Source organism: Sesamum indicum, unplaced genomic scaffold, assembly GCF_000512975.1.
Source record: "Sesamum indicum cultivar Zhongzhi No. 13 unplaced genomic scaffold, S_indicum_v1.0 scaffold00166, whole genome shotgun sequence".
Taxonomy (NCBI): Eukaryota; Viridiplantae; Streptophyta; class Magnoliopsida; order Lamiales; family Pedaliaceae; genus Sesamum; species Sesamum indicum.
Genome location: NW_011628070.1, coordinates 135864 through 160871, shown reverse-complemented (window position 1 = coordinate 160871; position 25008 = coordinate 135864).

The window sequence follows — 25008 nt, the reverse complement described above, 5'->3', positions numbered from 1 at the left end:
TGATCGTATTTTAGGGCAAACTCATACATTGACTCCAACGTCAGCTACGGTACTCCGATCGCTCCGAATTGAGGGTCCCAAGGTAGCCATACATGGTAAGCTTTCTACCATGGACAGACCTTGGTTATCTCACTTGGATAGCTCCTGTGGTGTTTTTACGGACGGTGCAGTGGAAAATCACAGCCACTTATTCTTGCACTGCCCCTATTCGAGAAGTTGTTTGCAGGTGATTTAACTCACACTTCGTTTCCCATAGCCGAACCGCCCGTGGCCTACCGACGTGTTGTGGGCTGCTAGCAGGCGGAGGGGAAAGCACATGATATATGCGTCCTATCGTGCCTTACTTGATTCCTTGATTTATCACATCTAGCGTGAGCGTAATCTTCGACGTTTGATGGGAGCCATCGTGATTCACGGACTTTGGGTACACTTATTCTTGATGATGTGGGATAGAGGATTCTTACTGTTGAACTGCCTTATGCTGTTAGTACATGCACATTTTATCGTTTATGGAGGATTCCTTAGTTTGTCAAGGAATCCACCTAGTTGATGTTTGTTGTACTGTACTTATGTACCCCCTTTACTTAATGAAATTTATATTTACCGAAATATTATGAATTAAGCTTAAAGACTTGGTATTTAGTCTTTAACACTCCCACTATTTATACGAAAGCCCACCACTCTCAAGTGGGATTTCGGGAATAATATTTCCTAGTAAGCTTAGGATCCACAAGTGAATTTGTCATGCTCCAATTTTACGATTCAAATTGCAAAGGCCTCGTGGGATGTATTCAATACCATTCTCATTCCATGAAATTTCCAAGATCCTTTACTTCACTTTTTCACATGATTCTGAGACTCCAAGCGAATCATGTTACTTGGTGTTAGGCCCCATCCATCAACCTAATCACATTTCATTCGTCGTCCCCCACGACTCGTGAGACAGGAAAACAGTGAACATGTTCCTTTGTTCACAATAATAGTGCAGCTTTCCTCTATCCTAAATGTATCACGACTCATGAGACCACACTTGGATATCGATAGCTTCCTCACCACATTGCTGTGGATGGAAGGCTTGGACGGATCGAAAACGGTGTTGTGGATGGAAGGTTTGGACGGATCAAAACCATTTCGATCGAAGTCCATTATAGGCCTAATATTTAACTTGGTCCAACCAAATGAGAGTTAATATTGAGTTTTTAGACCGAGACCTCTTCACATATTAATATTGCATGAACAAATATCAAATATTTAAAGCATTCAGTAAACGCATCGCATGCAATGAAACCTAGCAATCCCTATTGGATGATCAAGAGCCCAACCTATGTGATTCACTAAACCCGCAATGAGTCTAAGGACTGTCTCAGGTGACCCTATGCTATTACAATAGTGATTTACCCATCAACATATAAATGGGCCTTCAAACTCCTTCCTTCTTCGCGGGCCTTCATCTCCATAGGCTTGCTTTTACATAAAACTTATAAAACCTCACCGAAAATCAATGTTACTATAATTACAATTGAAATAAGAAATCCTGATAAAAAATCGGGGGGATGAGAGAAAGCCTTATTATTCCAAGGCATAAAAAGAGAGAGAGGAGAAAATAAATCACAGGGACACACAAGCCCACCCAACAAAATAAAATGCCATACAAGCAGTCTAAGGCTTCGTGGTCATCCATTAACATTCAACTACCACATAATAACAATTAATCATGCTAGATAAAGAAAAAATTGGAACATCCCAAGAAAAACAACATGATATCCAATATCACGACAAACAATTATATGCAAAAAACAACAAGTTTAATATTTGCAATTTAAAAGGATAACAAAGTTTCATGCATCCAATGCACGCAAACCAACCAAATAAATTAAAGCAATTTAATTCTAGAAAAAAATCTAATATTATCCAAAATTAAATCACAAAAAATAAATATCTTTAAGAAAATATGGAGAAATTAGAAAATTCAATTTTTTGGAAGAAACGGTAAAAAACGGCCTAGCCGTCGGCCGCAGTGACAACACTCGCCTAAGAGCGCACGCTCTACACTGCCAGTCAGCAGTGCACTACTACAATACCTTAAAAAATATTTTTTTATTTATACACATTAAACTGAAAATAAAAGTAAATATTTTACTAGAAAATTCAATTTTCTTAAAATACTTAAATCATCCAAAAAATTACAAAAATTGAACAAGTTAATTTTCTCATATAATTATACAAGAATAGGCAAAATGAATAACATGATTCAAAAGCAATAAAATCACGTTATCATGCTTATTCACATCGAATCGGTCAATGATACCACTTGAAATCAACAAAAATGTGAGTGGATTGCCCCGAGAATGCGCAAGCGAAAGCGGTAAATACAAATAATTAAGAGCGATCATTCTAAAAGTGAAAATTTGTATAGTTCAACAAACTTATAACATAATACTGGATAATAAAATTTAAGTAATGTGATCTCAGAGTAATTTTATTAACTTAAAGTAATATATCAAACATCAAAATTTAAATTTAATGACACAATTAATTAATATGTACATAATAATTAATATTAATATACAGTTTAGTAAAATAAAATAACATTTATGTTTTATGATGAACTAGAAATTTTAATATTTCTTCTTTATGTAACAAATTAATTCACAGAGTAAACAATTGACGAATCAACAAAAACACTTGAAGGAAACACAAAATATTTCTTTTAGAGTGTTCAATCTAAATCTTTCGAGATCTTTTAACGCTAAATTAGGCTAGTTGGACAAGCATTTCAAGAAATATGGTACTCAAGTAAAGAAACATTAGTTATAGTTCAAAAGCAAGTATATACCTTCTACCATTTTGGTGGGAATAATAGTTGTAAAAAGGTTGTAAGTTTAGCTGTTCAAAATTGAAAGTATTTGAAGCAAAATTTAAAAGTGAAAAAAAAAAAAACAGTTGAAATTGGACTATTTGGATAAACAACTTTACACTATATGCATTTTTTTCCTATATATGCATTGTTGGCAAAATTGTATTTTTAGTTAGGAATTCAATACTTTTAGTCTTTTATTTTAAATAAATATCAAATTGATCCTAAAATTCAAAAAGTCGGGCATATTTAGTCCACTGCTTTATGGAATTTTCGAAAATAGTCTCAAAATGGGGAAAACCCGATACATTTAGTCCTCTACTTTATGAGATTTGTGGAAATAAATGTGTCATGTTTTCTCAAATTTTCGACCATTTTGAAAAATTCGTAAAGTATATGATTAACTTTGTCGGGTTTTTCAAATTTTATAAGCATTTTAAAAATTTCGTAAAATAAAGTGTTGAACTCCTATCCTATGGAACTAAAACTGTAATTTGGGCATGCACTATTTTGTAATTCGAGAAAGGAGAGACTAAAACATTCCATCATAGATTAGTTGAATTTTGTAGAAATTTCAAGTTTGAGAGAGAAGACAAAATCTCCATTCTCAAATCAGTATAAATACAAACCATCATTCATCATCGAGAAAAATACAATAGAAGCTAGTGTATAAATAAAAGAGAAAGGAATCTAGCTGACAAACTACAAACCAACCAAATCTAGGAACAACAGAAAAATTCTAACAAACAGATTAATAATACAGAAAAGTACAAAAGATCAAAACTGTACAAAAAAGACAAAAAAATATGAGATAGCTAGCGACCTACAGGCTGAGGTTGTAAGCGACCTGAAGAGCAACGATGCAACCTCGAGGACTTGCACATTCTTCACAGCCCCCCCTTAAGCTGGAGCCAAGGAAGAGAGGCCCAGCTTGGGAAGGAAGCGAGCAAAATCTGCAGCAGTGAGGGATTTAGTGAAGAGATCGGCGACCTGAGCAGAACGGGGAATGTGAGAATAAGCAATGAAGCCAAGTTTGAAGTGATCGCAAACAACTTGGCAGTCGATCTCTAGATATTTGGTGCGCTCGTGAAAAACAGGGTTGGCCGTATTGTGAAGGGCAGCCTTGTTGTCACACTAGAATGGGATCGGGAGCAAACTAGGAATGTCGAGGCTGTGGAGTAGGAAAGAGATTGAACGGAGCTCGCTGACCGTGGAAACCATGCTACAATACTGCGCTTCGGTAGAGGACCTGGAGACCGTGGCCTGCTTCTTAGTCTTCCATGAGATGAGAGATGACCCAAGGAAGATACAAAAACCAGTGATGGAACGGCGAGAATCCAAGCACGACCGCAGGATACATCAAACCACAAGTTGTTCCGAGCCAGAGGAAGGGAAGGAAAGACTAGTGTGGGATGTACCTTTAAGATATCGAAGGATGTGTAGCGCATCAGAAAAGTGAGAGGTGCAAGGTGATTGTAGGAACTGATTGAGCTGTTGAACAGCGAAAGAGATGTGAGCAATTTGTTGGTGAGCTCTAGGTTCCACTACATAGAAGCTTGCTTGAGTCCCTATAAAGACCTCTACAAGCCTAAGATATAGTTATCGTATGCACGTGACTGCCGTGATTCGTCAAGTTTGAGTACTACTCCTGCACTATCAGAGCTGGGGATTCGAGTCATACCGACCAAACCTCCAAGGCTTCCATATGACGACCCCGCGAGTCAGTTCAGTCGATTCGACACTTAGCTAATCGACCCGTTAAGGTTGCATAAACGTCCAACGTCTGTCATCGATGAAACACGACACTCATCAAATAAATGTGATTCTTAATGTAAGTCTACATAGGACACTCAATGCTCGTTCTCGAGATCCTCGACTTGGAACATTTCATACTCAACCCTCGACAGTTGGTTTCAGGACTGCTATCCAATGCGTAGTCCAACCGTTGCCCAATTGTTAAAATGATCTGTGGGCTTTGTTGTGATGCTTAAAAGAAATACAAACATATATATAATGAGCATAATAAAGGAAATGCCAATAGCGAATACTTATTTTATTCACTGAACAAGTATGCCAATCTAATTGGCTTTTAGGTCACCTATTCTAATATTTGTTGTTTGTCATTCGCCAATCTTTATCAAATAATATTAAATTGATGAATATGGTAAGTCTATCAAGTAGGCAGTGTGTTTCGTTTTGCTTACCACTGATATAGAACAGGGTTTCAATGTCACAACGAAATACCTACACACTTAAAGGTGAAACCCGTGGAGTTAGGCTGCGCATAGCTTTGGCAGCTATGAAACAAGTCCTATGGGTCGGTGTGAAACTTTTCAAGTCGAGGATCTCAAGATCCTATAGAGACTTAGACTAAGTACTGCAGCCGTGTTTCATCGGTAGGAGACATAAGTCATTTGTGTAGTTTTAGTAGGTTAGTTGATAAGATAGTCTGCGGACTGAACTGACTCACTGAAATTGTCATATGGAAGCCTCTTAAGGCTTGGTCACTATGACTGGGATTCTCGATTACGATAGTACGAGATTAGTCCTCGGACTTGAGGAATCACTATAGTCATGTGCATACTAAGACTATATCTTGGATATGATGAGCAGTGGCCATGTCGTGAGGCATGGTCATTACAAGATTTATCCAGTGCAATCAGAGTTGGTAGCAAGGATGGTGGATTCCAAGAGAGGATCTGTCTCTTGCTAGTATATGAAAGAGAGTCTCCTATACGCTCTAAGATGGTTTAGACTCTAAAAGTCTTTTGCCAAAGCGATTGATCGATAAGGGATAGGTTTCCTAGATCAGATTAGTTGATGAAACACATCTCGAGTATCAAGCATAGTTCCATAGTCAAAGATGGGAACCGACGCCAGATTCCATGCTCTAGACTAAGGTCGAAAGAAGGTTGACAATAGGACCGTACTCGTATGAATTCAGAGCATAAATATTTACGCCATGTTTCACCTAGTCTATAGTGCCATGACTGTTGCTACACGGCCACCCATGGTCACAGGCTATTTCTAATTATGGGATAATCAGAGATAATTTATTAAAATTAATTTAATTAATTGTATTGGTCACACACACCCAAGTCTAGCTGAGGGTGAACCTAAAATGTCACATCCTAGCATTATAATGGGATGGAATTAATTCCAGAAGAGTCGGATTAATAAATTAATTTTTAAAGAGAATAAATGATTGGATTGTTTATTTAGACCAATGCATCGGATGAATGACATGAAATTTAATTAATTGGATTAATTAGAATTTCAAGTTAGCCATTAAAATTAATTGGATTAATTTTATTGGGCTTGGTCCGATTTAGAAATTGGATTTATAAATTAAAGAGAGATAATAAAAGGCTTGGATTATTTACTTGGATTAAATGATATTTTAATGTTGGGCTTATAAATTAAACTAGGTTTGATTTGAAATCCATAAGACGTGGTCTTGATTTAATTTTAATTAGTCAAGCCCGGTTCTTTAAAATGCAAGCCCTAGGCCTTCGTTAGACCATGGCTAGGTTAACTCCTCCTTGGGTGTGGTGTGGACGAATTGGTACCTTAAGGCGCATTGAAATCAGTCACAAGGTGGCTTAAAAGTGTTAGATGATTGTTGGAGTCTTGCTAGGTCAAGACTCCTTGGTGTAGCGTGACTAGGTCACATATAAAACACTTAAAATCAACCCTAGCCGACTAAGAAGCTCCATGCAGACCTCACCCATGAAATTTTACTCTCTCCCTCTCCAAAAACTCTCTCATGACCTTAGTGATCGAAACAGAAACAAGGATCAAACATTAATCAATAACGGTATTGATTCTTGTGCCTCTTTTGTAGTTTTGCTAGCACGATATCACTACATCCTTTTAGTGGTGGTGTGTTATTCTTTGGAGGATCTCCAGATCAAGATCTTTCCATGGACGGATCCGAAAATGGAAGCGGAGAGGAATCAACGCTTGTCGCCGAATAAGAAGGACAACGAGGGTAAATTTCATTTACTTTTATGCTTCTCGTTTTTCTTATATTTTTCTATGGTACTTGTTTTTTATTTTACACCGAACGCTCGGTAAAAGATCTAGGGTACACCTCATTACTGGGATTTAATTATTTGCTTTAATCGTAATTATTTTATTTTTTGCGGTTCCGCGGCGCTTCCCAGACTGATGCACTCCCTTCAACATTAGGGACCTTCTAAATTGGCAAAGGCCTCCATTCTAATGAAAGTACTATATAGGGCTTGCCAGGAGACTTTCTGAAGTAGTATTATTAGAAGCTTATTGAAGAGATTGTACCATTATTTATTTTGCCTAAATACCCGAGGTATCCAAGATACTTTTGTATTTATCGACAACAACAAGCATTCTTCACTAACAAAAGCATTACTTTGTCTGTTGGGACACAGTCTGTCACTATTTCAATTTTTGTATGTGTGGTCACTGCGTACCGTAGATCATATTTTAGATGAAGGGTGTACGTAAAATTCTAGAACCTACTGACATGTATAAGTATTGGCTCTCCCGCATCAGGTACAATTTTTGCACCCAAAATCTTAACACTCATTCTCTATGAGACCTTGAGCCCCATATTAACTTGAACGTTAGAGAGTCATCATTGGAACCCATGTTGATTGGCCTTGACACTCTCTTGTTTTGCAGAATTTGGCATACCTCTGAGAGCATATTTCGAGTATTAGGAGTAGTATAGACCTTAAACATTCAATATAGTGATATACTTATAGCAGATAGCTTACTAAATGTTCTACGTACAATAATATTATATATATATATATATGCATATAATTTTATATAAATGTATATATACATACACACTGACTGTAGCACCCCCTTCGCTACGAGGGCTATATCTACGCTAAACATCATACTTATACTAATCCCTGTGTTTAAAAATATAAATGCACATAATAATCATCTAATTAATTTGCATACGTAATCCCAACGTCATAATGACATAATCAACCCACAACATCATATATACAAATCAAACACCATAAGTAATCCGCCCAGTAAATCTCCACGCCTACGTTCTCTTTATACAATAAAATGTGTTTTGTACTCTAACTGACAAAGATGAGAAAATAGCATACTGGCCCGACATGCCTGAGTATAGCCGGTGAACCTAATCTTCAACAATTAGACACCTCAAAGTCTACTCCTGAAAGAAAATATCAATAGAGGGATGAGCCTGCCACTTAATAAGTAAATAACCAGCCTTATCTATATATGTATACCAAACACAGCAAAATAAGATAAGTATGCAACATGCACGGAATACAGTCAATTCATTTTCAACATAATAAGTTGTAGTACACTATATAGCTATCTCGCAATAAGATAATCAAATTAAACTTCGTTTTTCCTAGTTTGCTTACCAGAAAGTGATATCGTGTTTTTTCCGTCAACTCAATCTCACCATTATATAAATTTAAGTGAATCTCCTTGACAACCGACTAATCAATCTCATTTCGCACATATCACTTCCATTTCGCACATAGCATTTTCATATCACACATAGCACTTTCTTTTCGCACATAGCTTTTTCATATCGCAGCATCGCTCTTTTCATATCATATTTTCGCCTCATAGGCGTTTCAACACATCAAGGGGTATTCACACCACAATTATATTCAATTTCCACCACTCCCTCATTTCCACATATCACCATTCTTGTAAGCAACTAGTAACATAAAATAATATATCAACATATTCTCATTTTCAGACATCCACAACACATAAAACAACAAACATAATATTTCAACGTATTTTCTCATTCCACGTACACAATATCGTCAATAAAATCAAATCATTCACCACTTATATATTTTCAGATAAATCAATGTTAGCATGAACCACAAAGTCATAAAATAGTACTACCACAAATAAGGAGAACATATATAGATAATACTAATTATTTGCTTACCTCAACCTCACAACGTTTCTTTCTACTCAATCGCTAATTGTCAGTCCTTTCACCTCACCCCCGTATCCCATAATGAGTTATACCACACACAATTAATATATCGAGAATATCGTAATTTCTATTAAATGTAATGTTGAATATCATTTGTACAATTTTCAATAATTCTTTAATATTCCATTTCTCTCAAAATACAAATCTTCATTTTTTCTCTTTATTAACACACCATTTATGAAATGTAATTTTCGGAATATTTCAATGAATTTTCTATCAATTCCTCGCTATTGTATGCTTTAATTGAACAATAATACATACAATTGCGTATTTGGTTAACAATTCCGATGGAATTGTACAAATCAGTTATAGTAATATTCAAATATAATGAATTTAATAATCTAATTAACCAACGATATCATTTTTATATCCGATTCGATATTTAATTCGACACTATTTTAAATAGCCAAACTCATAAAATATTTCGATTAAATAGTACACCGCTTAGCATAAACAACATTTAATAAACGGACTAATTAAATAATGTAATTATATAAATTAATAAAAATTAAATTATACTTCTTCGTACCTCTGCTTCTTTTCCTTTCACCAAAAGTGTGTGTGTGTGTTGTGCAATGTGTGTATATTATGTATGTGTGTGTGAGTAAAGAGAGGAGACTGAGGCGGTGGGGAATGGCCCACCTCCCACTTCAATCCTCTCTCTTTTTTCATATGTATATATATATTATTCATTAATATATATATACTAATATATATATTATTTACTAATACATATATATAAATAATAATATTATTATTATTATTTATTTAATTAGACTTTTCTTAAAATATTCATTACGTCCCTCCTAATTTCTTAATTAATATAATTTGTTCTCAAATATTATAAAGAATTTCAATTTAATTCGTTCAATGTTATTACATTCCAATTATGGCCCATAATTTATTTATCAAATAACTACGTTTCATAAAAAATTTACCAATTGATCCCCCAATTATATATTATAATTTTTGGGGCGTCATAATTCTCCCTTCCTAATAAAAATTTCGTTCTCAAAATTTAACTAACTTACCGGCTCAGACAATAAATATGGGTATTTTTTTCTCTCACGTTTTCCTCAATTTCCCAGGTGGCTTCTCTTGGAGAGTGATAACTCCATTTGACCTTCACCATAAATATTTTTTTACTTCTTAATTTCCTTGCTCAACTCCTTTACCTCGACCACCTCTACCTCGTCCTCCACTCGTACCTGCCGGTCATGATTCAGGATCAGAATATCAGGGGTTAGAATCCCAAAATAGAAATGCCCTACAACCAGGAATGAACCTCTTTATGCAACAGTTTGTAGAAATAATGCAGGAGAACATGAGAGAAAATATTCATATTTATTCATTAAGCCGGTAAGTTAGTTAAATTTCGAGGATGAAATTTTTATTAGGAGGGGAGAATTGTGACGCCCCAAAGATTATACTACATAATTGGGGGATTAATTGATAAATTTTTATAAAATTTAGTTAATTGGTAAACAAATTATAGGTCATAATTGGAATATAATAAAATTTGACTGAAATAAATTGGAGTTCGTTATAATTTTTGGGGGGAAGTTATATTAATTAAGAAATTAGGAAGGACATAATTGATATTTTGAGAAAAGTCTAATTAAATAAATAAAATAATAATAATATAATATATATATATGTAAATAATCTATATATATTAAGTAAGTAATATAATATATATATATATAAATGTAGAGAGAGAGAGAGAATTGAGAGTGGAGGTGGGGCCACAACCCCCCACCGCCTCACTCTCTCCATTTCTTTTGCTTCTTTTCTCTTAAATACACACACACACATTGCACAACACACACACCGTCTTGGTGAAAGGAAAAGAAAAAAAAGGAATAAACAGAGGTACGAGAATTGTAATTTTAATTTTTATTAATTTATATAATTATATTATTTAATTAATTTATTTGTTAAATGTTGATTATATTGAGCGATGTACTATTTAGTCGGAATATTTTACGAGTTTGACTGTTTAAAATAGTGTCGAATTAAATATTAAATTAGATATAAAAATGATATCGTTGGTCAATTAGATTATTAAATTTATTAGATTTAAGTATTATTATAGTTAATTTATATAATTCCATCAGAATTATTAACCAAATACGCAATTATATGTATTATTGTTCAATTAAAGTGTATAATAGCGAGAAATTGATAGAAAATTCATAGAAATATTCCGAAAATTATATTTAATAAATGGTATGTTAATAAAGAGAAAAAATGAATATTTGTATTTCGATAGAAATGAAATATTAAAGAATTATTAGAAATTGTACAAATGATATTCAATATTATATTTAAAAGAAATTACGATATTCTTGATATATTAATTGCGTGTGGTATAACTCATTATAGGATACGGGGTACAGTAAAAAGACCGAACCACTATCTATTCGATAGATAAAAGCGTTGTAAGGTCGAGGTAAGTAAATAATTAGTATTATCCATATATGCCTTCTGTATTTGTGGTTTTACTGTTATATGAATTTGTTGTTTATACTGACATTGATTTATCTGAAGTATATGAGTGATGGATGATTTGATTTGATTGACGGTATTGTCTACGTGGAATGAGAAAATACGTTGAAATATTATGTTTGTTGTTTGATGTGTTGTGGATATCTGAAAATGAGAATATGTTAATATAGTTGCTTACAAGAATGGTGATATGTGGAAATGAGGGAGTGGTGGAAATTGAATATAATTATGGTGTGAATACCCCTTGATGTGTTGAAAAGCCTGTAAGGCGATATGAAACAAGCTATGTGCGTAATGAAAGTGCTATATGCGAAAAGAAAGTGCTATGTGCGATATGAAAATGCTATGTGCGAAATGAAAGTGTTATGTGCGGAATGAGATTGATGAGCCGGTTGTCAAGGGGATTCACTTAAATTTATATAATGGTGAGACTGAGTTGGCGGAAAAAGCACAATATCACCTTTTGGTAAGCAAACTAGGAGAAATGGAAGTTTAATTGATTATTTTATTGTGAGATAGCTGTGTGGTGTACTATAGCTGATTATAGCTGATTATGTTAGAATTAAATTGACTGTATTCCATGCATGTTGTTTACTTATCCTATTTGGGCTGTGTTTGTTATACATATATAGATATGGCTGGTTATTTACTTACTGAGTGGCAGACTCATCCCTCTGCTAACATTCTTCTGCCCTCAATGCCGCTTCCAGCAGAGCACCATAACTCGGAGGTTTAATTGCTATTTTCTCCCGAATCTCAAGTCTCAACCCCCTTCAAATCTGTCTCTTCTCAATTCATCGGTACTCACTTCTTCTAGGGCATATTTTGACAATCTCACAAATTGTAGTTCATATTCAGCAACAAATAACTCATTCTGTTTTAATTCAAGGAATTCAACTTTCTTACGGTTTCTGTAGACCGGTGGAGTATATTTGTCAGCAAATTCTTTCAAAAAGTCATTCCACGTCAAAGTAACAAGTCGGTTCTTGCTCCATGGAACTGTTTCCCACCAGTCTAAGGCATCTTTCTCCAGTAAGGACACTACGTACCTCAACTTTTGCTCAGAAGTACACTCGATTCTGTCCAACACCCTTTCCGTGTTTCTCAGCCATTCCTCTGCTAGGATCAGTTGTACCGGCAAATACCTTCACCCCCTGTCTCCTTACTATTTCATAATTTTTATCAATAATTGCATCATGTGGTTGTGATTGTGGCGATGGAGCCATCCTCTTCATCATTTCTAGGAACTGTTGCATAAAAGGATTTATTTCTGGTTGGGGGCATTTCTATTTTGGGATTCTAACCCTTGATGTTCTGATGCAGAATCATGACCCTGCACAAACTCTAATGACTCAGTTGGGCCAATAGCGTCCGTTGACTCTTCCATCCTATATGAAATACACACATGTGAGTAGATTCCTAACATATACACCTTACATATAATATTACATTTCGTCTACTATCCCAAGAAAATCTAATCCTTGCTCTGATACCACCTAATGTAGCACCCCCTTAGCTACGAGGGCTATATCTACGCTAAATATCATACTTATAGTAATCCCTGTGTTTATAAATATAAATGCACATAACAATCATCTAATTAATTTGCATACGTACTCCCAATGTCATACTGACATAATCAACCCACAACATCATATATACAAATCCAACACCACAAGTAATCCGCCCCAGTGAATCTCCACGCCTACGTTCTCTTTATACAATAAAATGTGTTTTGTACACTAACTGACAAAGATGAGAAAATAGCATACTGGCCCGACCTGCCTGAATATAGCACGTCGACCTAATCTTCAACAATCAGACACCTCAAAGTCTACTCCTGAAAGAAAATATCAACAGAGGGATGAGCCTTCCACTCAGTAAGCAAATAACCAGCCTTATCTATATATGTATATCAAACACAGCCAAATAAGATAAGTATGCAACATGCACGGAATACAGTCAACTCATTTTCAACATAATAAGATGTAGTACACTATATGGCTATCTCGCAATAAGATAATCAAATTAAACTTCGTTTTTCCTAGTTTGCTTACCAGAAGGTGATATCGTATTTTTTCCGTCAACTCAATCTCACCATTGTATAAATTTAAGTGAATCCACTTGACAGCCGGCTCATCAATCTCATTTCGCACATAGCACTTTCATTTTGCAAATAGCATTTTCATTTCGCACATAGCACTTTCTTTTCGCACATAGCTTTCTCATATCACATCATCGCTCTTTTCATATCATATTTTCGCCTCATAGGCTTTTCAACACATCAAGGGGTATTCACACCACAATTATATTCAATTTTCACTACTCCCTCATTTCCACATATCATCATTCTTGTAAGCAACTAGTAACGTAAAACAATATATCAACATATTCTCATTTTCAGACATCCACAACACATCAAATAGCAAACATAATATTTCAACGTATTTTCTCATTCCATGTACACAATATCGTCAATCCAATCAAATCATTCACCACTTATATATTTTCAGATAAATCAATGTCAGCATGAACCACAAAGTCATATAATAGTACTACCACAAATAAGGAGAACATATATCGATAATACTAATTACTTACTTACCTCAACCTCACAACGTTTCTTTCTACTCAATCGCTAATTGTAAGTCCTTTCACCTCACCCCCGTATCCTATAATGAGTTATACCACACACAATTAATATATCGAGAATATCGTAATTTGTATTAAATATAATATTGAATATCATTTGTACAATTTCCAATAATTCTTTAATATTTCATTTCTATCGAAATACAAATCTTCATTTTTTCTCTTTATTAATATATCATTTATTAAATATAATTTTTGGAATATTTCTATGAATTTTCTATCAATTCCTCGCTATTATATTCTTTAAAATTGAACAATAATACATATAATTGCGTATTTGGTTAACAATTCCGATGAAATTTTACAAATTCGCTATAGTAATATTCAAATATAATGAATTTAATAATTTAATTAACCAACGATATTAATTTTGTATCCGATTTGATATTTAATTCGACACTATTTTAAATAGCCAAACTCATAAAAAATTCTGATTAAATAGTACACCGCTTAGCACAAACAACATTTAATAAACGGACTAATTAAATAATATAATTATATAAATTAATAAAAATTAAATTACAATTCTTCGTACCTCTGCTTCTTTTCCTTTCATCAATATTGTGTGTGTGTGTATTATGTATGTGTGTGTGAGTAAAGAGAGGAGAGTGAGGTGGTGGGGGGATTGCCCACCTCCCACTCTCAATCCTCTCTCTCTTTTCGTATGTATATATATATTATTCATTAATATATATATACTAATATATATATTATTTACTAATACATATATATAAATAATAATATATTTATTTAATTAGACTTTTCTTAAAATATTCATTAAGTCCCTCCTAATTTCTTAATTAATATAATTTGTTCTCAAATATTATAACGAATTTCAATTTAATTCGTTCAATGTTATTACATTCCAATTATGGCCCATAATTTATTTATCAATTAACTAAGTTTCATAAAAAATTTACCACTTGATCCCCCAATTATGTATTATAATTTTTGGGGCGTCATACTGACACACATCTATTGCTATTTTCTGCAGTTCTTTCTCTAACATATTTTATATTTATATCATATATAAATAGAGCAATGTGTATTCAATTTTGACATGAATAGATTATCCTTGTCATATATAATTTCGTTCTTAGGGATAACAACATTAGACAGATAAAATTGAAAAAAAAAATTCGATCATCCTCACTTATATATATATATATATAACCAATATAAGACATATTAGAGATCGAGGTATTTTCAGACATCTATATATATATAGCTTCTTTTAGAGTGTTCAATCTAAATCTTTTGAGATCTTTTAACGCTAAATTAGGCTGGTTGGACAAGCATTTAAAGAAATATGGTACTTAAGTATAGGAACATTACTTATAGTTCAAAAGCAAGTATATAGCTCCTACCATTTTGGTGGGAATAATAGTTGTAAAAAGGTTGTAAGTTTAGCTGCTCAAAATGGGGAAAACTTGATACATTTACTTCTCTACTTTATGAGATTTGTTGGAATAAATGTGTCATGTTTTCCCAATTTTTGAACCATTTTGAAAATTTCGTAAAGTATATGACTAAATTTGTCGGGTTTTCCAAATTTTATAAGTATTTTAAAATTTCATAAAATAGAGAATTAAAAGTGTTGAACTCCTATCCTATGGAACTAAAACTGTAATTTGGGCATGCACTATTTTGTAATTCAAGAAAGGAGAGACTAAAACATTCCATCACAGCTTAGTTGAATTTTGTAGAAATTTCAAGTTTGAGAGAGAAGACAAAATCTCCATTCTCAAATCAGTATGGAGAAGGATTAATCATCATTAATCATCAAGAAAAATAGAATGGAAGCTAGTGTATAAATACAAGAGAAAGGAATTTAGCTAACAAACTACTAACCAACCAAATCAAGGAATAACAGAAAACTTCTAACAAACAGATTAATAATATAGAAAAGGACATAAGAGCAAAACTGTATAGAAAAGAAAAATAAAAGGAGGTAGCTAGCGACCTACTGGCTGAGGTTGTAAGTGACCTGAAGAGCAGCGATGTAACCTCGAGGACTTGCACATTCTTCACAGCCCCCCCCTCAAGCTAGAGCCGAGGAAGAGAGGCCTAGCTTGGGAAGGAAGCGAGCAAAAGCTGCAGCAGTGAGGGATTTAGTGAAGGAAGCGAGCAAAAGCTGAGCGGAACCGGGAATGTGAGAGGGAGCAATGAAGCCAAGTTTGAACTGATCGCAAATGAGGTGGCAACCGATCTCCAGATGTTAGTGCGCCCGTGAAAAACAAGGTTGGCCGTAATGTGAAGGGCAGCCTTGTTGTCACACTAGAATGGAATCGGGAGCAAACTAGGAATGTCGAGGTTGCAGAGTAGGAAAGAGATCGAATGAAGCTCGCTGACCGTGAAAAACCAGTGATGGAACGGGGAGAATCCAAGGACGACGCCCAAGATGCATCAGAGTAAACACAACTTGTCTCGAGCCAGAGGACGGGAAGAAGAGACTAGTGTGGGATGTACCTTTAAGATTTTGAAGGATGTGAAGCGCAGCAGAACAGTGAGAGGTGGAAAGTGATTGTAGGAACTGACTGAGCTGTTAAACATCGAAAGAGATATCAGCAATTTGTCGGTGAGCTCAAGGTTCCACTTCATTGAAGCTTGCTTGAGTCCATATAAAGACCACTGCAATATGCAGACATAGACAGGGGTACATCAGGTAAGCCCTCAGGTGGATCCATGTGCACATCATCATACAGAAATCCATGAAGGAAGGCATTGTTTATATCCAGTTGGAACAGGGGCGGGAGGCTGTCAAAGATAAGAAAATTCGGACAGTAACGGATTTGGCAACAGGAGAAAAAGAATCAAGATAGTGAACTCCGTCAATCTGCTTGTAGCCTTTGGCCACAAGGCGGGCCTTGTAGCGATCTAGCGATCCATCTGGGTTCAACATTAATTTGTAGAACCAGCGCGACCCGATAGGTCGCTTCCCCGGAGGCAATGGTGCAAGAGTCCATGGGTTATTAGCAGCCAAGGCCGCAAGCTCCTGGTTCATGGAATCCACCCAGTTCGCATCCTTGCATGCCTGAAGATAAGTCTTTGGCTCCTGTAAAATAGATTAGTTGGCAATAAAACGTATATGTGCAGCACTAAAGGATGTAGGATGGCAGGTAGACTGAATTGAAGAACAATGACACAAATAATCCTGAAGCCAAGATGGTTTAGAGGTGACTCTCTTCGACCTGCGAGGTTGACTAGGGGAAACAGGAGCTGTCGATGTAGGAAGTTGAGGTGCAGGAGAGATGGAGGAAGAACGACCTGGAGTGCGACCCAAATCAGGAGAGTTGGAGGATTCCCAGTCGGGAATAGGGATAGGTAAGGAAATATCGGGTAAGTTAGGAGGATTTGTTCGGAAAGGGAATGAGTGTTCATAGAAAATCACATCTCCAGAAGTGGACAGTGTTTTTCTAACGATGTCATAGACCCTGAATGCCTTTTTTTAGTGACAATATCTTAGGAAAACGCATCTAGTGGCTCACTTATCGAATTTGTGTTTGTGAGGTCGAATGTTGGTTGCATAACACAGACACCCGAACACCTTTAGTTGGGAAAGGTCAGGGGGTTTGTTATAGAGGACCTCAAATGGTGACTTCCAATGGAGTATCGGTGTAGGTAGTTTGTTTTTGAGGTAGGTTGCTGTGAGGACAGATTCTCCACAGAAGCGTTTGGGTGTATGGATTAGAGATTTGATGTATTATACCATGCGACCGGAAGAGAGATTGACAATGAGAATTGACGAACTCAGTCCCATTGTCCGAACGGACGACCTGAATGGATTTTTGGAACTGACTTCGCACCATTACGAGGAAGTTATATAAGACTTGAAACTTTCTGACCTGTTACTTGAAACGTTGGATAGTTCAAACTTTCTGACTTGGAATCGTGCCGTTTATGTAGGTCTAGGAACGAAAATGAAGCTTGGATTCATTGACGGCACGTTCCCTAGGCTGGCGGTAGGATCAACCAATTTTGAGCAAGGGCGTCTAGTAGACCTGATGGTTACCTCCTGGCTGTGGAATTCTATCTCAAAGGAGATTGTTGAATCCTTTATGTATGTTACTTCTTCGCAAGAACTCTGGTTAGAAATACAAGGTCGATATTGCAGGAGCAATGGACCGATGATATATCAAATTCAGCACAAGATTTCATCCACAACTTGATTTGTCCTTAATAACCTACATAACCAAGCTGAAGAAATATTGGAAGGAGCAGCTGGTTTTAGCACCTAATCCAAGGTGCAGTTGTGGTTGTTGTACTTGTGGAGTGAACAAAGCGATTGAAATGAACATATGCAACTAATGCAATTTCTTATGGGGTTACACGAGACTTTTGACAAAGAGAGAAGTCAAGTATTAATGCAGGATCCTTTGCCTACTGTGGAACGGGTGTTTTTCATGCTTTTCACAGTGGAAAAACAGAGGCAAATAAACACAAAGGCTGCAACTCCTCACCACATGGCCTATCATTTAAAATCTAAGGACAACAAGAGGGATGGAGGTGATAGATTCCAGAATAAAAGAAGATCTTATGTAGACAAATCGAACTTAACTTATACGCACTGTCACAGGACTGGACATGCGATGGATACTTGCTTTCAAATTTACGGTGTACCAGATTGGTACAAAACCTTGGGTGATAAGAGGAAAAAGGTGGTGAGTGGCAAGTCCTTCACAGCTGCTGCAATTGCTAAGAAACCAACGTCTACAGATACCTCTGATACTAAGCAATTGACTGAGATGATGGCAGATCTCATTAAATGTTTCTGGACCTTCAGGGATTGACTTGGACTATTGGATTATAGACACTGGAGCTACGAACCATATTTGTGCTAACCTTCAACTATTTCACTCATTCACAACTCCTGCACAACCTATACACATACACATACCAAATGGCACTTACAAAGCTGCTACATATATTGGCATAGCTTGTTTTAAATGAGCTTCTCACTCTTACTCATGTCCTATGTCTTCCCTCTTTCTTTGTGAAGCTATTATCCGTCTGTCAGCTTTGTCATAATACTTCTTATATTTTTTAATTTACTGATTCTAAGTGTCTCTTGCAGGACCAGCAAATAAAGCCACTCTGTTTAAGGCAAATAGATCCAGAAACTTATACACTGTAAGACAGATTTCATGCAGTATTCCTCCGACCATAGTACTCAGTAACACCTCTTCCAATTCTGCTGATTTTCACTATAACACTCAAATTTCGCATCATAGATTTGGGCACATTCCCTTGCTCGTAATGAACCATATTGAACTACCTAATTGTTCTACCATTATTCTTATTGATCCATGTGATATTTGCCATAAAGCCAAGCAATGTAGAACTTCTTTTAATCTGAGTAAATCACAATCCAAGGCTCCTTTTGATTTGGTTCACTTAGATATTTGGGGATCATACACTACTTATACAATCTCAAACTGCAGCTACATTTTAACTATCCTAGATGACAATTCCCGTTCTCTTTGGACTTACCTCTTGGAAAAGAAAATCCCAAGTCATTTCTGTCCTAAGGTCGTTCTTCTCTATGGTTAAAATTCAACACTCTAGGAATATTAAAGTGATCATAATAGATAATGATTCTGAATTATTGAACAAAGATTGTCTATTGTTTTGTCAAGAGATGGGCATTATACATCATACCACTTGTACCTACACTCCTCAACAAAATGGTAGAACAGAATGGAAACACAAATAACTCCTAGATGTAGCTAGAGCTTTGTTACTTCAAGCCCCATTGCCCCTTAAATTCTGGGGCGATTTAATTCTTACTGCCACCTACTTGATAAATAGAACACCTTCCAAGATTCTTCAATGGAAAACTCCTTTTGAAAAACTAACTGGTAATCCTCCCACATATCACCATCTTCGCATTTTCGGCATCCTATGTTATGCCACAAATATTGAGCCCCATAGGAGTAAATTTCACCCGAGAGCCTTCAAGTGCATTCTTTTGGGATATCCCATTGACATAGATAACAATCGTGTCATTGTGTCGAGAGACGTTCAGTTCTATGAAAAGGAGTTTCCATACTCTGTTCTTGTTACACAGACCACACATTCATGTCCCCTTCCTATGTTATCTCCTTCTGCTGATGATTCTGTTTCTATTCCTGATACTGAGTCTGCCTCAATTCCTACTTTTGAGCCAACTTTGCCTACTCCAGCTTCTTCCGCTACTCCAGTGCCATTATCCAGACGTTCTACTAGAATTTCTCAACGTCCTACTTGGTTGAGCGATTTTATTTGCTATACTGAACACTCATGCTCGCTTCTTACACACACCTCTGCATACAAATCATTTGTAGCTTCTTTGTCTATTTTGCAGGTGCCCAACTCTTTTTCTGAAGCCGTTCAGCACAAGGAGTGGAGAGAGGCCATGGATGCGGAGCTAAAGGCCTTAGAAGCCAACCATACCTGGAAAGTCGCCCCTTTGCCACCAGGTAAATGCACCATCGGTTGTAAGTGGATTTTCAAAACTAAGTTACATGAAGACGGATCATTGGAGAGGTACAAAGCACGCCTGGTAGCTAAGAGCCTCAACTAGATTGAGGGCATCAACTATACAAATAGTTTTTTGCCAGTGGCGAAGTCTGTGACTGTGCGTATTTTTCTTGCCATTGTCGTTGCTCATGCTTGGCCTATTCAGAAGTTAGACATTAACAACGCATTTCTACACGGTTATCTTTAGGAAGACTTATTCCTGTTGCCCCTTAAAGGATATGATGTTCCACCCAACTTGGTGTGCAAATTACAGCGATCTTTATACAGCCTAAAGCAGGCTTCGGGCCAGTCGAATGCAGTGTTCACTTTGAAGCTTGTTGCTTATGGATTCGCTCAATCTGTCCATGATCACTGCTTATTTGTGAAGCCTTCATGCTCGAGTCCTATAGCTTTACTCGTCTATGTAGACGATATTCTCATCACAGGTCCCTCTCTAGATGATATTTATCAGGTTAAGTGGTATCTTCGCAAATTGTTCAGTATTAAAGACATGGGAGATGCGAGCTACTTTCTCGGACATGAAATCGCTCGTAGTGCTTCAGGTCTTTATGTGGCACAGTGAAATATGCGATGGACACTATCAAGGACACTGGGTTGGCTCAAGCAAAATCTGCGTCTAGTCCATTTCCCTCTGGTTTGAAGCTGGCTGCTAGCTCTAGTCCCATTTTCTCGCGTCCTGATTCTTATCGAAGATTGGTTGGCCGATTACTTTATCTTGGCTACACGCGACCGGATATTTCCTACTAAGTACAACAGCTTAATCAGGACATAAATCAACCTTGTGACTCGCAAGGGAAGGTATCGTTGCATGTGGTAAGTTATCTCAAGGGATCTACCTCCAAAGGACTGTATTTTCACGCTAGTAATTCCTTGGCGCTTCATGCATTTTGTGATGCCGATTCGGCGACTTGCCCGAAATCTAGGCGTTCTCTCACACAATATTATATCTTCCTCGGTGATGCGTTGGTGTCGTGGAAAACTAAGAAGTAGTCCACCGCTTCTCGTTCCACTGCTGAGTCTCAATATAGGAGTTTGGCTTCCAGTGTTTGTGAACTTTGTTGGATATCATACATTCTCTCTGATTTCAACATTCCTATCTCATTGCCTATTGATTTGTTTTGTGATAATAAGGCCGCGTTACATATTCTAGCTATCCTGGTCTTTCACGAGCGTACGAAGCACATCGAATTAGACTGTCATCTCATTCGAAATGCCTTCAAGGATGGTTTTATTTCACCTTCCTTTGTTCCTGGTTCTATGCAATTGGCTGATGTATTTACGAAGGCTTTGCCCTTGAAGATGTTCATTTCGCTTACCTCCAAGTTGGGACTAATGTCTCTCGATCCCCATCCCACTTGTGGGGGGGGGCTGTTGAAGTTGATCATCTCCATTTGCAGCAGCAATCTGAGCAGCAACAGCAGCTAATCCAAGAACAGCAGTAGCTTGAGGAAGTAGACGCAGACATTGGCATTTTGGATGCTGGATGAGATGTTTTAATTAAATCGCATTTGGGAAACATTTATTCTTTATTTTATTCGTTCTGTTACTTATGCGGCCTGCCTTGTCATTTATTCGAATTGTCATTGGGCCAACTCATTGCCATATGGTTAGTTTGTTACATTGGCAGTTAGCTTACGTGGACGGTATATGTGTAAGTCAGGGGAGTCATCGTTTTTATTATAATAGAAAATTTACAGAGACAGTCTGCAGAATCGTCACTCCTCTTCCTCTAAAATTGTTTTTACCATGTTTGTCTTCCTCGATATGCAATTCAACAACAAGCAACCAAGGGGAACAGAAGAAGAGGATTGGACATCTTCTGACTGATGTGTTTACATTAAAAAAAAGCTCAAATATGAAGAACTGCTAGTTGAGAAAGAGGCAATTTTGAAAAACATTAATGAGCTATCGAAATGATTTATATGCTGAAAAGGTCCAAGTTATACCAATATGGATTATGTTTGATACTTTAGGAAAATATATTCCAACAATCTACTAACACGATCAACATAAGAATGAAATATGACATGTGAAACATATATCTTGTAACTACAATATAGTGATTCTACCTAAGGTGCAAATGCATATAGATAGATATTAATAATTAATATGAACACAATATTTATGAAAATGTACTTGAAGGCTATGCTGGTATTCAAGGAAAGATGGAATATTCGGGCAACAAAATAGCTTCCTTGTTTGAGCTGGCAGTAACTTTTAATACCAAATAATGTCCCCATTCTCTAGTTGCAATAAAAGAAACCGGAAAGTTATCAAAATACAATCTTTGTCCTGACAAATACTTGTGCATGTGATTTCATATACCTGGTTATATGTAAATGTAAGTCCCGTGTCAATGTACACACACATGACTGTGGGCAGAAACTTTATCTCCTGAGAAGCAAAAAACACAAGATATCTTCACCATTTAAAATATATTTGGGCATTTTGTGAAAGATATCTTCAACATTTAAACGGTATATGTGCATTTTAAGAAAGATATCTTCACCATTTAAAATAGATTTGTGCATTATTATACTCCATATGCATAGCAATTTTAAAGTCCTTGTAAAGAAATTACATGTAACATGAGTTATGTTCATCTCCATGACATTTGACAGATGCAATAATAGCTCCATTTAATGAAAACAGTTGCATATGGGTTTCATTTTAAGCTGCAGCTAACAACAATCTATTAGGTTTGTTACCAGGATGTAGAAATAAGCAAATACTATCGCTTCCATTTATATATTGGAACAAACCTCGAAGAATTCTATCTCTTTGTTAGGAGCATAGCCTGCAAGTTGATTTAACTTCTCTAGAATATCTGATGGCTTGTCATAGCTCTTGACAAAAAGCCTTCCAGCATATCTGGTACGAAATGAGAATAGATTAAAGGCCAATACCATTCTTTTATCTTTACTTTTCAGGGAATTACTCGTGTCTATCTACCATTCTTTTATCTTTACTTTTCAGGGAATTACTCGTGTCTATCTTTTCTATAGATATTTTCTCCATATGGAACCTCATGGGAATCAAGGGAACAAGAAAAATACCTTAGAACAGTAAAATGTCATCACTTTCTTTATCAGGGAGTGGGCTGGCGCGCAAATTCTTAATCACAGTACAAAAATTTAATAAGACGAATGATGTAAAGAAAGGCCTTCAAAGCTCATTTACTGAATACATTTGGAATTATCATGAATTACCTGTGCACGCTCTATTTGTCATCATTGGGATTGTTACTTGATAACCTTTTTAAATGGCTGACCTACAATCATATAACAATCTGAAATGTTTCATACAATCATATGGCTTTGATTCAAAAAGTTAAGTGTCTTCAATTTAGTACCCATATATGTAACTCTGAAGTGGAAACAGTGTCGATCAAGATGAAAAGCAGAGCCAATCAACAAACTCTAATCACGCCTTCCACATATGTTTCTATCTGCAAGTTTTCTCTTTTTTTTTAATACTTATATATTTTAGTTTTATAGACGTTTTATATAAATGGGATGATTACACAATCCTTCATTAAAATTAGATGTAATTATATATAAACTGTTTGTAGTTTGAAAAATTATATTTAGTAACAATATCTATTTTTTTCATTCAATAATTTAATCCCTCTATTAGTCAAAATTTATAGAATATTCTTATATATTAGTAAAAGATATTGGAATGGAAAACTATATTTATCCGCGAATGACTTACTCCTTATTGGAGGTCAAACAAATTTTTTCTAGCAAAACAACCTTTATAAGGGTGAAGATATACCTCCTCACATGCATTAGCGTGCGTGAAGACGTATAAGAGTAGTTTAAATGGAAAAAAATTATTTGACCTACAATACATCAGTAATAAGTTAATCAAAGGTAAATCTGGATTTTTATTCAATTTTGTTTTGCTAATATCAGCACATTTGGTGAATTTTGACTAACGGAAAGAACTATTTGTTAGATGAAAATAAAATCAGAAGTACTAGATGTAATTTTTCAAATCACATAAAGTCTAAGTATAATTATACCGAACTTAAAGAAAAGGCGGTCTAATTATCCCTAAATAATTACATATTTAATACTGTAATGTAAAATATATATTAGAATTGCGTTCAATGAATGTCCTATTTTTTGAATTCTATTAAATAATCTTATAATTTAACTTATATATTTGCAAAAGTTATGATTAATAAATGATTTAGTATTTTTTATGTTGTTCTATACATTATGATATAATACTACTTATTTTACATAATTAACAAAATAATAATTTAAATTGCTATAGCAGTATCATAATTATTTCATAATCAGTTTGGTTTTATTTTTAGAAAATTATGTTTTCAATTACATATATATTTATATTATTAAACAATTTTTTTATATAATTAATTCAGAACAAAAAACATTTGTAAGATAATCTTCTTTATAGTAATGAAAAATTCCAAGAAATACTGAATATTTTTTATATGTTTTATACT